Source organism: Manis javanica, chromosome 12, assembly GCF_040802235.1.
Source record: "Manis javanica isolate MJ-LG chromosome 12, MJ_LKY, whole genome shotgun sequence".
Classification (NCBI taxonomy): Eukaryota; Metazoa; Chordata; class Mammalia; order Pholidota; family Manidae; genus Manis; species Manis javanica.
Window position 1 is genome coordinate 83,139,888 of NC_133167.1, and position 11,925 is coordinate 83,151,812.

The 11,925-nt window shown below is 45.0% G+C and overlaps 2 protein-coding genes across 4 annotated transcripts in view; one reads left to right on the plus strand and one right to left on the minus strand.

Annotated features, from left to right (window-relative positions):
- The window catches only part of LOC140845168 (ADAMTS-like protein 3), a 119,458-nt gene extending 113,837 nt beyond the window's left edge, over nucleotides 1-5,621 (plus strand). For all 3 annotated transcript variants that reach the window (XR_012123905.1, XR_012123903.1, XR_012123904.1), the window contains one exon: nucleotides 5,342-5,621. The gene's annotated coding sequence lies outside the window, so the exon portion shown is untranslated. The remainder of the gene's footprint in view (nucleotides 1-5,341) is intronic.
- LOC140845165 (ly6/PLAUR domain-containing protein 3-like) overlaps nucleotides 1-11,925 on the minus strand; it is a 64,211-nt gene that overhangs the window by 32,280 nt on the left and 20,006 nt on the right. The window lies entirely within an intron of this gene.

An 11,925-nucleotide genomic window follows, 5' to 3' on the forward strand; every position in this document is an offset into this window, starting at 1 on the left:
CCCGGGGGCTGCAGCCTTGGCTGGGGCACTTGTGTGGAGGTGGTGACAGAAAGTCTGAAAGCGCACAGGATGGGAGCTGAATAGGAAGCTAAATATATACTATAACTCATTTCATTCATGACCTTGATGGTCAAATAGAGAGACAGACTGAGTACATATATGAAATATATGTAATGTCAGGGGATAATACAGGAAAATGATAAGGAAAATCAACCAGAGGAAGGTGTATAGGTAGCTGGATGCCAAGACAGAGTCAACAAGTGGAACGGTTGACATTGCCTGGGAAAAGAAGGGTCAACGGGCAAGTACCTAAAAGAAACAAGAAGGGACAGGCCTAAGAGCACGGATACAGGTGTGACCACTCAGGAGGAAAAGCAGGAGCTTCACCTCTGAGGCTACGCAAGCAGGGGCTCTCAGTGTGAGCAGAGAACACGTTATAAATGTGCAGAGGCAATGGTCCTGCTTCACAAAACGAATGAAGCCCAATTGGCACTGAGTAGGACCAACGAGGGAAAAACGTCACAATTCACGAGACACAGTGAAGAACTGTTCCATGCCCCACATCACTGTCAAATATCCCAAGGGACATTCATGTGGGTGAATAATGTGTTTGTGAGGAAGACTGCTGTACAACAGGCACCAAGTGCCACTGAAAGGCTCCGACCGGTACAGGTTGTCTGGGAATACAACCACTGTGCCATTCAAGGGAAAAGCAACCTAGGCTTGTTCAGCAATTTCCCAAGAATTGGTCATAATTTCAGAAATTCACACGATCAACAAGAAATACAATTAGCATTATGTTCAGCAGAAGAAATGACACTAAAGGTCACATACTACAATCCCTTTATGTGAAATATCCAGAGTAGGCAGATCCACACAGAGCAGCTCCTTGCACTGATGTTTTAGTTTGGGGATACACCGCATTCCTGGTCAAAGGCTAAACCTAAACTGGGCTTGTCAGCTGGAGCCGGAAGACAGGCCATCCAACTCAGTGCAAATTTTCTAAAAGTAAAATCAGATTAGAAATTGGCTTTGAAAGGGAGAAGATACGCTGAAGAATGGGCGTGTTACACACAAAGCCAGGCAGGATCATCCACCGGGGGCTCCTTTGGACAGGAGTGATTTAGTGGCTGAAACTTCTGTAAGACACATGGTGAAGTGCTTCTATCATTCAGTCAATAAAATTATATTGAACATCTACCACAGGCTAGGCGCAGAGCCACGCCAGGTGCGGAGCCTAGGCCTGGGGACCGAAAGATGAATGAAATACTTTAAGACCTTGCAGAGTACTTGGCCTAGTGAGGAAAGTAAACAATTGAACAGAAAGTGAACGCCAATGCTAGTTTTGAAATGCTCTTAAGGCCTTTGCTATTTAAAGCACCAGCTCTGGGGGCTGGCAGCACGGGCATTCCCGGGAGCTTGTTGAAAACAGAACCTCAGGCTGCTCCCGGGCTGCAACCAGAACCTGCACTTTAACACAATCTCCAGGTGATTCCTATATACTTTGGGCTTGGGAAGGGCTACCTACTCTGGGGGTGTTCAGCTTTAGCCTAGGCTGTAAGGGGAGGCCCAGGTTTTGACTATCATGTTTCTTTTCTTCAGAGCCTCTGCTTTTTGTAAAAGTACCTTGGTATTTCCTAAACAACTACCCACATGACTATATTAAACACTGTTTCCCAGTCTGGAAGGTGGTGGCTGTTAGCATTATGACACCTTCTGGTCACTAGCTGGTAAATTTAATACCACAGGGTATTAATATCACATAGCTATTGATGTCACCCACCCTTGAAGCAGGCAGGGTCACCGTGGTCAGCTGGAGACATCCAAGCCAACCTACCTAGACTATCCCCTAGTTTTTCTGTTTGTCACTAACCTAGTCGCTAATAGCTTGTTTCCCTTGAGTACTTATTTGCCAGGTTAGAACTTTACATTGATTACTACATAATCCTCCCATCACCCATGTAAAATAGGTGGTGTTATCACCCCCGTTCCATGGATGAGCAGAGGGAGACACTGCCACAAGACCCATGCTGGTAAGGCCAGGCTCTTCGCCATGCCCACCACATGGCCTCTCCACGTCTCTGCCTTTACGACTTCCCCACCAAACTTCACCCAACTTCTCTACAGCTCAGATGTCATGAGCTCAGGGAGCCGCCCTGGGCTTTCCCTGCACAGAGGCTGCCCCCCAGGCCTGCTGGGGAGCTGTGCTTCCAGGCAGCGTCACACCCTCCCATTTTCGGGAGGGCCTTGGGGAGCCTGACTGGCCCTGTTTGCCTGGGAAACTGCTGTTGACACAGGGGAGAGCTTCTTGACAGAGGGGAGGTTGTGACTATAATCAAAACTGTAGATGTAACCCAGTCCTGGTTCCCCAAAGTGTGCAACACAGAGAAGACAAGTAGTGACTCTACAGCATCTTAGTACACTGATGGACAGTGACTGTGATGGGGTTTGTTGGGGGGACTTGGTGAAGGAGGGAGCCTAGTAAACATAATGTTCTTCGTGTAATTGTAGATTAATGATACCAAAAAAAAATGTTCTAACCCTAGTCCAGGCACTTTGTATGTTTCACCTCATTGAATAATGACCACAACTATGAGGGAGGTCCTATTAATAACCTAATTTTATAGGTAAAGGAAGTGAGGCCCCAGGCGAGTTGAACAACGTGCTCGAGGTCACACAATGTGGCAGAGATAACTGCCCACCAAAGATTCATGCTGTCTTCAGGGTGTAAAGATATTCCTAAGAGGATTCTGCACAGCCAGGGACTATAGTTCCCAGCCCCCCTCGCCTCCAGGTGGACCATGTGACTAGTTCCTACCAATGGAACATGGGCAGAAGTGGCGGGTGTCGCTTGTGAGCTGGGGTGATTAATGAGCAGGAGTGCCTTCTTCTTCCCTGCTGTATACTGACACCGTGCCTCACGTGACAGGTGGCAGGGCACCTGGCAGCCTCAGCCCCGAAAGCCTGAGTAAAGTTGGGCACACACACCCCCAACCCCAAAATACTCCACCACGACACGTGATGCAAGTGAGAAACAAACACCTATTGTGTTAAGGGACAGGAATTTAATTTGATTTTGTATCTGCGGAAGTTGCTAAAATTTCGAATACACTCAGCTGGGAAGTGCTTCCCTTGGGATGGATGTCCTGGCGCAGAGCCAAAGGCAGGAATTCTTCTTCAAGTGCCTTCCTGAGACAGAGTTCTCAGGAGAGAAGGGGAGTGAGGGATGCAGGCAGGCGAGTGCAGAAAGGCTACAGCGGTGTCCTGGCCGCAAACACACTCTAACTGGATCCCATGCGCTGCACCACAGAGATGCGCTGCACATAAAACAAGTCCGCCTGAACGATCCCAGTCGGCCACTGGCCACGGCCAGCCCCTGACGTCAAGGGAGTGTGGCCTCCCTGGTAAGGGGCCCCCAGTGGCTAAGGGCAATTTTCCAGAGAAGGGGTAGCTGTGAGATGTTCTCAGCCCACAGCACACTGGCCAGCGCAGGAGAGAGACCTGCCTCAGAGGCCAGCTCCTAACCACGACACCATGCACGGCTATCAGCTAACTTCTACAAATACCAGCTTCATCACCAGAACAGAAATACCAATGGTGATAAGCACCCCGGGGTCCTGATGCCACAGAGCACCACAGTTAGGGGTTCTGGGGCACCAGTGCCAGCACTCGTTCAGTTATTTTCCCTTCCCTCCCCTACCTGCCCTCCCCTCCCCTCTTCTCTTTTCTTCCCTTCTTTTTCTTTTGTTTTCTTTTCCTATCAAGAGCAACAATTGCAACAATTCCTCTCTCCTCGAGGATCCAGACCCTGAAAGAGGGAAAGGGGCTTGATGAGGTGTCTGGGTTGGGCTGTGCACAGCTAGAGTCAGTTCTGGGCCCCACTGCACACAGTTTGGTTGACTCAGTCTTTCCACTTCTTGGCTGGCCAATGGGTTCACCAGGTAGAAGCCTGGGCCCTGCCAGGCTGTGGATATTTACCTATAGAAGACAAAGCAGACCCACTCACACCTGGGTGGGCCTTCCTCTATGACATATGCCCAGCAAACATAGTTTTTGCCCCCTGAGACTTAACGGTGTGAGGATCAAGTGTTTCTTCTCTGGGTTTCTCCAGTCTACCCCCTACCTCCCTCACTGCCCTCATTTCCCTGGGCAATGCCTGCCCCCACCTGTTCCCCATCTCAGCCCTGAGCAAGGCCCCACACGGGCCCAGACCACACCAGGGGGCTACAGAGAGTCAAGAGCCTCTGAGTCCATTTGTCTTCAAGGAGCCAAATTTTTTTTACTCCCCAAGGTGTTCATTTCGAAAAATTCTAAACCTACTGAAATGCCGCAAGGACAGTAAATACACAGAACACTCTATCTGTGGCTCCTCCAATTGTTTACATTGTGCTGTACTTGTTTATACACACACACAATTTTTAAATATATTTAAAGTTTAAAAATAAGCTGTAGACCTTGTAACACTCACTGCTAAATGCTTCAGCAAGTACCTCCTCAAGAATAAAAGCCTGGTGCTACACAACCAGAGGTCTGATGATCCAAGTCATTTACACTGGAACAATGCTATGGCCTCTCTTGCTGCTCTTTGCTGTTCATGTCCAAGTTCATACCGATGCCTGGGGCCTGGCCTCCACCTCTGCTGGCCTCTGGAAACTTCTAACCCTTTGTGGGCACTGCTGGGCATCCACGCAGGCCCTCAGCTACTGCTGGTCTCTTGCATCTGCTCTCAAGTGCCGCTGGGGTGCTTCAGGAATCTGGGGATGCCCTGGTGTCCCAGATGATGAGCCCCCACCCTCAACATCTGGAGAAATGGTGACTTCACAGGAACTTGCTTCCTTCCCCCCAAGGTACTAGACCCAGCCCCATGAATTTACTGTCCCCCTTACACAGCCCACTACCACACATTCGGCTCAAATCTACTGCTGTTTGCAACAATCAGGCCACGAGGTCTTCATTCTTAAACTGGAACTTGAAAACGCCATACTTTGCATTTCTAGGGCAACAGCTCTAGGACTGAATGGGGGAGAAAGGGGCGAGAGAAGCAGCAGAGAGTTGGGGAGGGAGAGACTGCAGTGACGGCAGCGGTAATTCTGCAGCACGTCTGCTCCCCCCATCCCACTGGCCTTAGCCTCTGTCCTCGGACCAGATAGTCACTGCTCCCTCCCAGGCTGTTCTTGTTCCCTCCCCAAAATTCCATCTCCCCTTCCCAGCTACCCACCCACGGGGGCCCCACTAAGCACCTCACTGCCAGCTCCGGGGCCTTTACTGACTGGCCCCCCTCAGCAGGGTCCCGGCACCCCTGGACGCCTTAACTTCACTATCTCACTGTTTCCACACAAAGGATTGCCCCCTCTGAGGAGGTAACAGCCCCTCAGGGACAGGCCTCGTCGCCAACAGCTTTACAACTTAACAGCACCCACAACGCTGACTGGCAATTTGATGTGATGGGTCTTCTGAAGCTGCTTATTGAAGTGAACCGAACTTTTACTACACACCCCGCTCTCCACAATGAAACTGACCATCACCACCGGTATCCAATCGCTTTAAATTTTACACTAATATGGAGAGAAAAGCATAAACAAAAAAGGCAGAAGCTCAGGAAGGATGTGCGTTACAGAAAGGTAAGAATTCGAAAATTCCTCTATTTCCTTAATAGTGTTGCATGGCCGTGTGGCCACATCCTGGTTTGGGACAGTGAAGTCAGTGTGAGGTCAGTTTTGATCAGCGGCTAGAAAACTAGTTGTTCAGGTCCTTTAATTATTATTTAATATTAATAAAAATAGTCATTTATTGGACAATCTGGTTTTTGTTCTATGCTAAAATTTTGAGAATTACAGTTTGCGTAATCCTACCGTGTGTTTTTGGTGGGGAGTTGGAGGCGACTGAAATATCCATTACCAGGGGAATGGATAAGCAGAATGCAGCAGACACATTCTCTGGACGTGCAACACTTACCATTAAACCAGTGCTACAATAAAAACAAATTATTTTGCAGCAAAATATCACTTGGACAAGTTAAACAATGCCACAAGCAGAATACTTTCTTCACCCCAAAAACTCTCGCATTCTATTCCTTTGTAATCACATCCTCCTTTCCTCCCAGCCCTGACAACCACTGATCGGTTCTCTATCACTATAGATTCAGCTTTTCAAAAACATCACAGGCATGGAACCACATAGTGTGGAACCTTTGAGATCAGCTACTTTCACTTGGCACAATGCCTTTGAGATTCATCCATGTTGTGTATATGAACACTTTGTTCTTTTTTATTGATAAAACATTATATAGACATGCCAGTGTTTGTCTTTTAGCCCACTGAAGATGTTTGGTTTTTTTCTAGTTTTTGTCAGTTATGAGTTAAATTGCTATTCCCATTTGTGTACAGGTTTTTGTGTAAACAAAATTTTATTTCTCCAGGATAAACTGGGGTAGGATTGCTGGGTCATACGTCAGGAGTTGTTTAATTTCACAAGAAATGAAAGAGCTGTTTTCCCGAGTGCTTGTATCATTTTTATTCCTACCAGCAATGTATGCGAATTCTAGTTTTGTAATTTCCAAAATACAGATCCTGTACATGTATTGTTAGATTTGTATTTCACTTTTTGGAGCAATTGTAAAGGGTACTTTTAATTTTAGTCTGCAATTTGTTATTGCTAATACATATAGTAAATGCCACTGGTTTTTGTGTGTTGACATTACAGCCTGCAGCCTTGCCAAACTCATTCATTAGTTCTAGGAATTTTCTTTTTTTTAGATTCAATAGGATTTTCTAAGTAGACAATCATGTCATCTGCAAATAAGGACCATTTTATTTTTATTTTTCCAGTATGTAGGTCTTTTATTTCTTTTCTTATTATACTGGTGAGGACTTCTGGTACCACAAGTGACAGTAGTGAGGGCAGACACTTTTCTTTGTCCCCGATCTCAGGAAGTTTCTCTAAAAACTAAACACGCACTTAGCACAGTATTCAGCCATTCCTTTCCCAAGTCCTACCCAAAAGAAGCAAAAGCATAAGGCCATACAATGGTTTTTATACAAATGTTCATCACAGTTTTATTTATAATAGCCAAAAACTGGAAACAACTTTAAATGCCCATCAACACTGAACAGATCAATAACGGTAAGTCTTTAGAATCCTGCTCAGTCAAAAAAAAAAAAAAAAGGAATGAACTGTTGATACATACAGAAACACAGATGAATCTCAAAATAATTATCCTGAATGAAAGAAGCTAGACAGAAAAGAGTACATACTGTATGGCTTCATTTATGTACAACCTTAGAGATTGAAAGCTGCATCTACAGGGACAGAAGGCAGGTCTGTGGTCATCTAGGATGGGCTTGGGGGGAGAAATGGATAACAGGAGCACGAAGAAGCTTGTGGCGTGATAGGTATGTTCATTATCTTGACTGTGGTAATAGTGAAGTTTCTCAGGTATAAGCATATGCCCCAAATCATCAAAGTGTATGCTTTAAATATGTGCAATGTATTGTATTTCAATTATAACTCAATAAAGCTGTAAACACACACACACAAACTGTAATACTGTAACAATTTTTCTGTTTTTCAGTCCTATCTTAAATTACCTTTTTTTTAAACAAAATCAGAGTAGAGATGGAGGGGAGGATTGTTATACCAAGAAAATTAATTTTGTGTTTGGTGGTTTGCGAGATTCCAATCCAACCCATTTGTTCCTGCTATCACCAATAAATCAACTGTTAATTTTTTTTTCCTTTGAACGGCCATATTTTCCTGTTTCTTTGTATGCCTTGTGATTTTATGTTGAATACTGGACATTTGGATCTAACGATGTGTTAATTCTGGGCACCCAAGTCTTCCTTTCCCCCAGGGTTTGCTGTCTTTCCTGGTTTTGTGTTTTGGTTGTTGTAGGCTGTCTCTGCACTAAGATCAGCCTGAGGTGTAACCTTAAGTCTCTCAGGTCTCTTCTGAATCTTTCCCTAGGCATACACAGTCACTTTATAATTTTTTTCCATATATATAGTTGTTTTTGAATGCCTTACTCTTTAATGTCTGACTTCCCAAATAGGAAAAAGCAAAGATGAAGGAAGGAAAAAAGGTGTCAGCCCTTTAAATCCCCTGGGAGTCACTTCAGCTGGAGAGAGAGGGACTTGCAACAGTAGAGGTGTGACAGCCATAGCTGCCCACCGGTTAGTCTGTACTTCTGTGATCAGGAGCAGCAACCAGTGACCAGAGAACAGACCCCCGGTATTTGGAAGACAGGATCCTTATTGCCCGTTCTGGTTCCTGCAAGCTGCACGCAACCTACTCCAGGAGCATGTCAGTCACGTGGCCCCAGGTGGCAGATGGGTAGCTGCTACTGTACTAAGAGCTGAAGTTGACTGAAATGAACCGCAATTTGCCATCCAAGCCTGCCCCTGCAAGTTGCAAACCTTGAACAGACTCTGGAGTTCCAAGCTGGTTATATCAGACAGATTCTACCAGTGTGTAGAAGTATAGGTCAGGGTGGGAAGGTGGATTTCTGGTTCTTCCTACTCTGTCATCTTCCCACTGTTTGTCATAGTTTTTAAGCTGCATAGCTTAGATCAGTAGTTCTAACTACCAAGTTAAAAGGAATTTACTGGGCAAAAGAGCATGTCAAACGACACCACGGATATACAATCAGCAAAATCCAGACTGTGGGAACTCTACAAGACAATGACCTGACTTTGTTAAAAATTATTTTTAGAGAGAGATAAAAAAGAGGGGAAGCTGTAGCTTAAAAGAGACTTAATCACACAAAATCAAGTGCAGTGTGTGGATTTTGTTCGGATCCTGACTTGACAAAACAGGAAAAATATTTTTATGAGACAGGTAAGGAAATCAATGAATTGATTGGCTATTGAAACCTATTAACTATTTAAACTCTACTAGATATGAGAACTGAAACCAGGTATTTCAACATGACTTATTGGTTTGCTCCAAGGAAGTCTTGCCTGAAAGAATGAGTCTGTAAAACAATAGACAACTCATTGTTTGCTCCAGGAAATTCCTACAAACCAATTTATCTGGGCAAGCAGCTCTCCTGGCAGGGGAACACACTGCTCACTTAGGCAAAAAGCTCACTTATCAGACAGTTGTTGGCTTATCAAGACGTCACAAGCTCCCCGTTTTGTTGTGCTCACTGATCATCAACCATTGCATCATAATCCTTGCCCAATCCTAGCCGGTTCCTTGTTGGGAAGAACCTGCCTCAAATAGCCTTACTTACCTCTTCCCTTTGTGGCATTCCGAAGACTCTGGTGGTCTTTATGAAAGTCAACCATTCACAGGTAAAATAATAGTTTTATGTCATGTCTGTTAACAAAAAGGGGGCACTTTTATATCTTTGAAGAAGTATACTGAAGGATTTACAAATTACATGAAATAAAGTCTGAGATTCGCTTTATAATATGGGATGGAATATGGGTAGCTTCATAGGAGAAATGAAATTGATCAAAGGTGATTATTCCTGAGGCTCGTAGGTGCCTGCGTGGGGCTTCCTATACTATTTCTGTCTTCTTTCATGTATGCTTGAAATCATCCATGATAAAAGGGTTTTTAAGTGTGCTATTCAGACCACAGTAGTGGAGTTATGCTTGACCTTCTCTTCCTCTCCTAGGCTGTATCCAATCCACTCACACAGCCTAATTCCTAATTTGGAAAAATTCCTCCAGGATCTGCCCATTTCTCATTACCTCCACTGCTACTTCCCTGGTCCAAGCCAGCACCAGTCTCCACCTTGATTACTGCAAAAGCCAGTGGTCTCTATGCTTCAGCCTGTGCCCTCCCACAGTCCCATTCTATTCTTAACACAGCAGCCACAATGGTCCTTCTTAAAATTAAGTCTAAACCCTCTTCTCAAAACTCCACAGTGGCTTCCACCTCACTCAGAGTCAGAGTCAAGGTATCACATGGCCTACAAGGTCCTGCTCTCTGTACCACCTCCTTATCTCTCTGACCTCATCTCCTAACACATCCCGTGAGTCACTGGACTCTGGCCACACTGGACTCCCTCTTGCTCTGCCAAAGAACCAGGCATGCTCCCACCTTAGGACCTTTGCACTGGCTGTTCCTTCTGTTCTACAGTGCACTCTTTCCCCTCCTTCAAGTCTTTGCTAGAAATTGCTAGATCATAGGGCATACATATGGGTAATGCTCTTAGCGATGCCTCTCTGACCACCCTTTGTAAAACTGCAACCATGCCCTCCCAACCCAGGCTTTTCTCTCTCCTTTGTACTTAGTGCCATCATACATCACACTCGTTTGTAGCATTTACTCTGTCCTTAGACAACAAGCCCCACAAGAGCAGGGATTTCTGTCTGTCCATTTGCTGCTGTAGCCCCAGTGCCTACAACAGTGTCTGCAACAGAACAGGTGCTCAGCAAACATTTGTTCAGTGACTTCGGTCACTGCTGTCTTCCATACAGTGTTCTTGGCCACCACACTATTCCTCCAGGGTTCCAAAGTAAGTGTTAAGTCTGGATGGGATAATTAAGAAAGAAAGTCTTGATTTTTAAAAGAATTATCGTAAAGGAAGAGAGGTAGGACCCTAGGACAGTAGTCTAGAGTGGTCTCTGTAAATGTAAATGGGGTAGAATCTATGAGGGGTGTCTATGGGGTGGTTGTCCGCAAACCCTACACCCCCGCCATGGACCCAGGCCTGAGACAATGGCATTACCCAGAAATGATGTAGTCTGCTAGGAGATTGGAAGAGATGTTCAGTTCCTCTCCCTACGAAGCCAGGAAATGTAAACTAAAACAACAACATGTTACCTTGGCAGCTTTACAAACAAGGGGAGGATAATCAGGAAATGAGCGATGTTAATTCAAGACAAACTTTTAACACAGTGTTTGATTTTCTGGGCATGTCTCAAAACAAATGACTCTGATTTCTTTTTCAAATACTGAAATAATTATTTCATGGATAAAAAATACTGGTATTCACTTTGGGAAAAACGTTTGGCGGTATGTACAAGATTGCTCATATTTATGCCCTATAACCTACCAATTCCACCTCTGGGTATATTCCCAAGGAAAGTGATTGCATTTATCCATGTAGAGGGATGTCCATGGCAGCTCTACTCATAATAGCTAAAAACTGGAAACAGCCCAAATCAGTAATAGACATTGGGGTAAATAAATGTGGTATATTCATAAAATGAAATGCTTCATAGCAATTTTTAAAAAATAATATTGCTACATGTAACCTGGGTGAATCTCATGACATGAAGTGAAAGAAGTCAGACATAAGAACCTGTCATTGTATGACTCCTTTATATAAATATCAGAAACAGGCGTATCTAACCTGTGCATCAGAAAGTGGTTACCTTTGGGTGGTATCGACTGGAAGCAGGCACAAGGGAACCTTCTGGAATTATTAGAACATTATATATTTTGGCCAAGGTGGTAGTTACATTGTATACATAGACACATAGATTCATTGTGCCCCTCAATTTTTTGTTCTATGTTTTAACCCATAAAAATAGTTAGAAGTTTTAAATTTTTCTGTAAAACAGACTAAAAGACAAGTATGTCTCTACTTTCAAGACCCGAGACACCAGAATGCAGGACTGGCTGGGTGGCGTGTACACGGGGAAAAAAGCCCTGGTGCTCAGATTCCCTCTCTCGCCACAAGGTGGCTCTCCCTTCTCTCAAGTGTCTCCCAGGCCTCTGGGAAAAGTCAGGACGGTCACTGCAGGGGGAGGGCCTTGTGCTCCTGAAAGGGACGGCAGGGGCCTGGCGTGGGAATGTTGCTTAATGCCGCTGGCCTCACTACGGAAAAATACAGCTCTTCCAGGACAAAGGCTTGAATCCCAGCTGTGCCATGTCTTAGCTGTGTGACCTTGGGAATGTTCCTTAACTTCTCTTCCAGGACAAAGGCTTGAATCCCAGCTGTGCCATGTCTTAGCTGTGTGACCTTGGGAA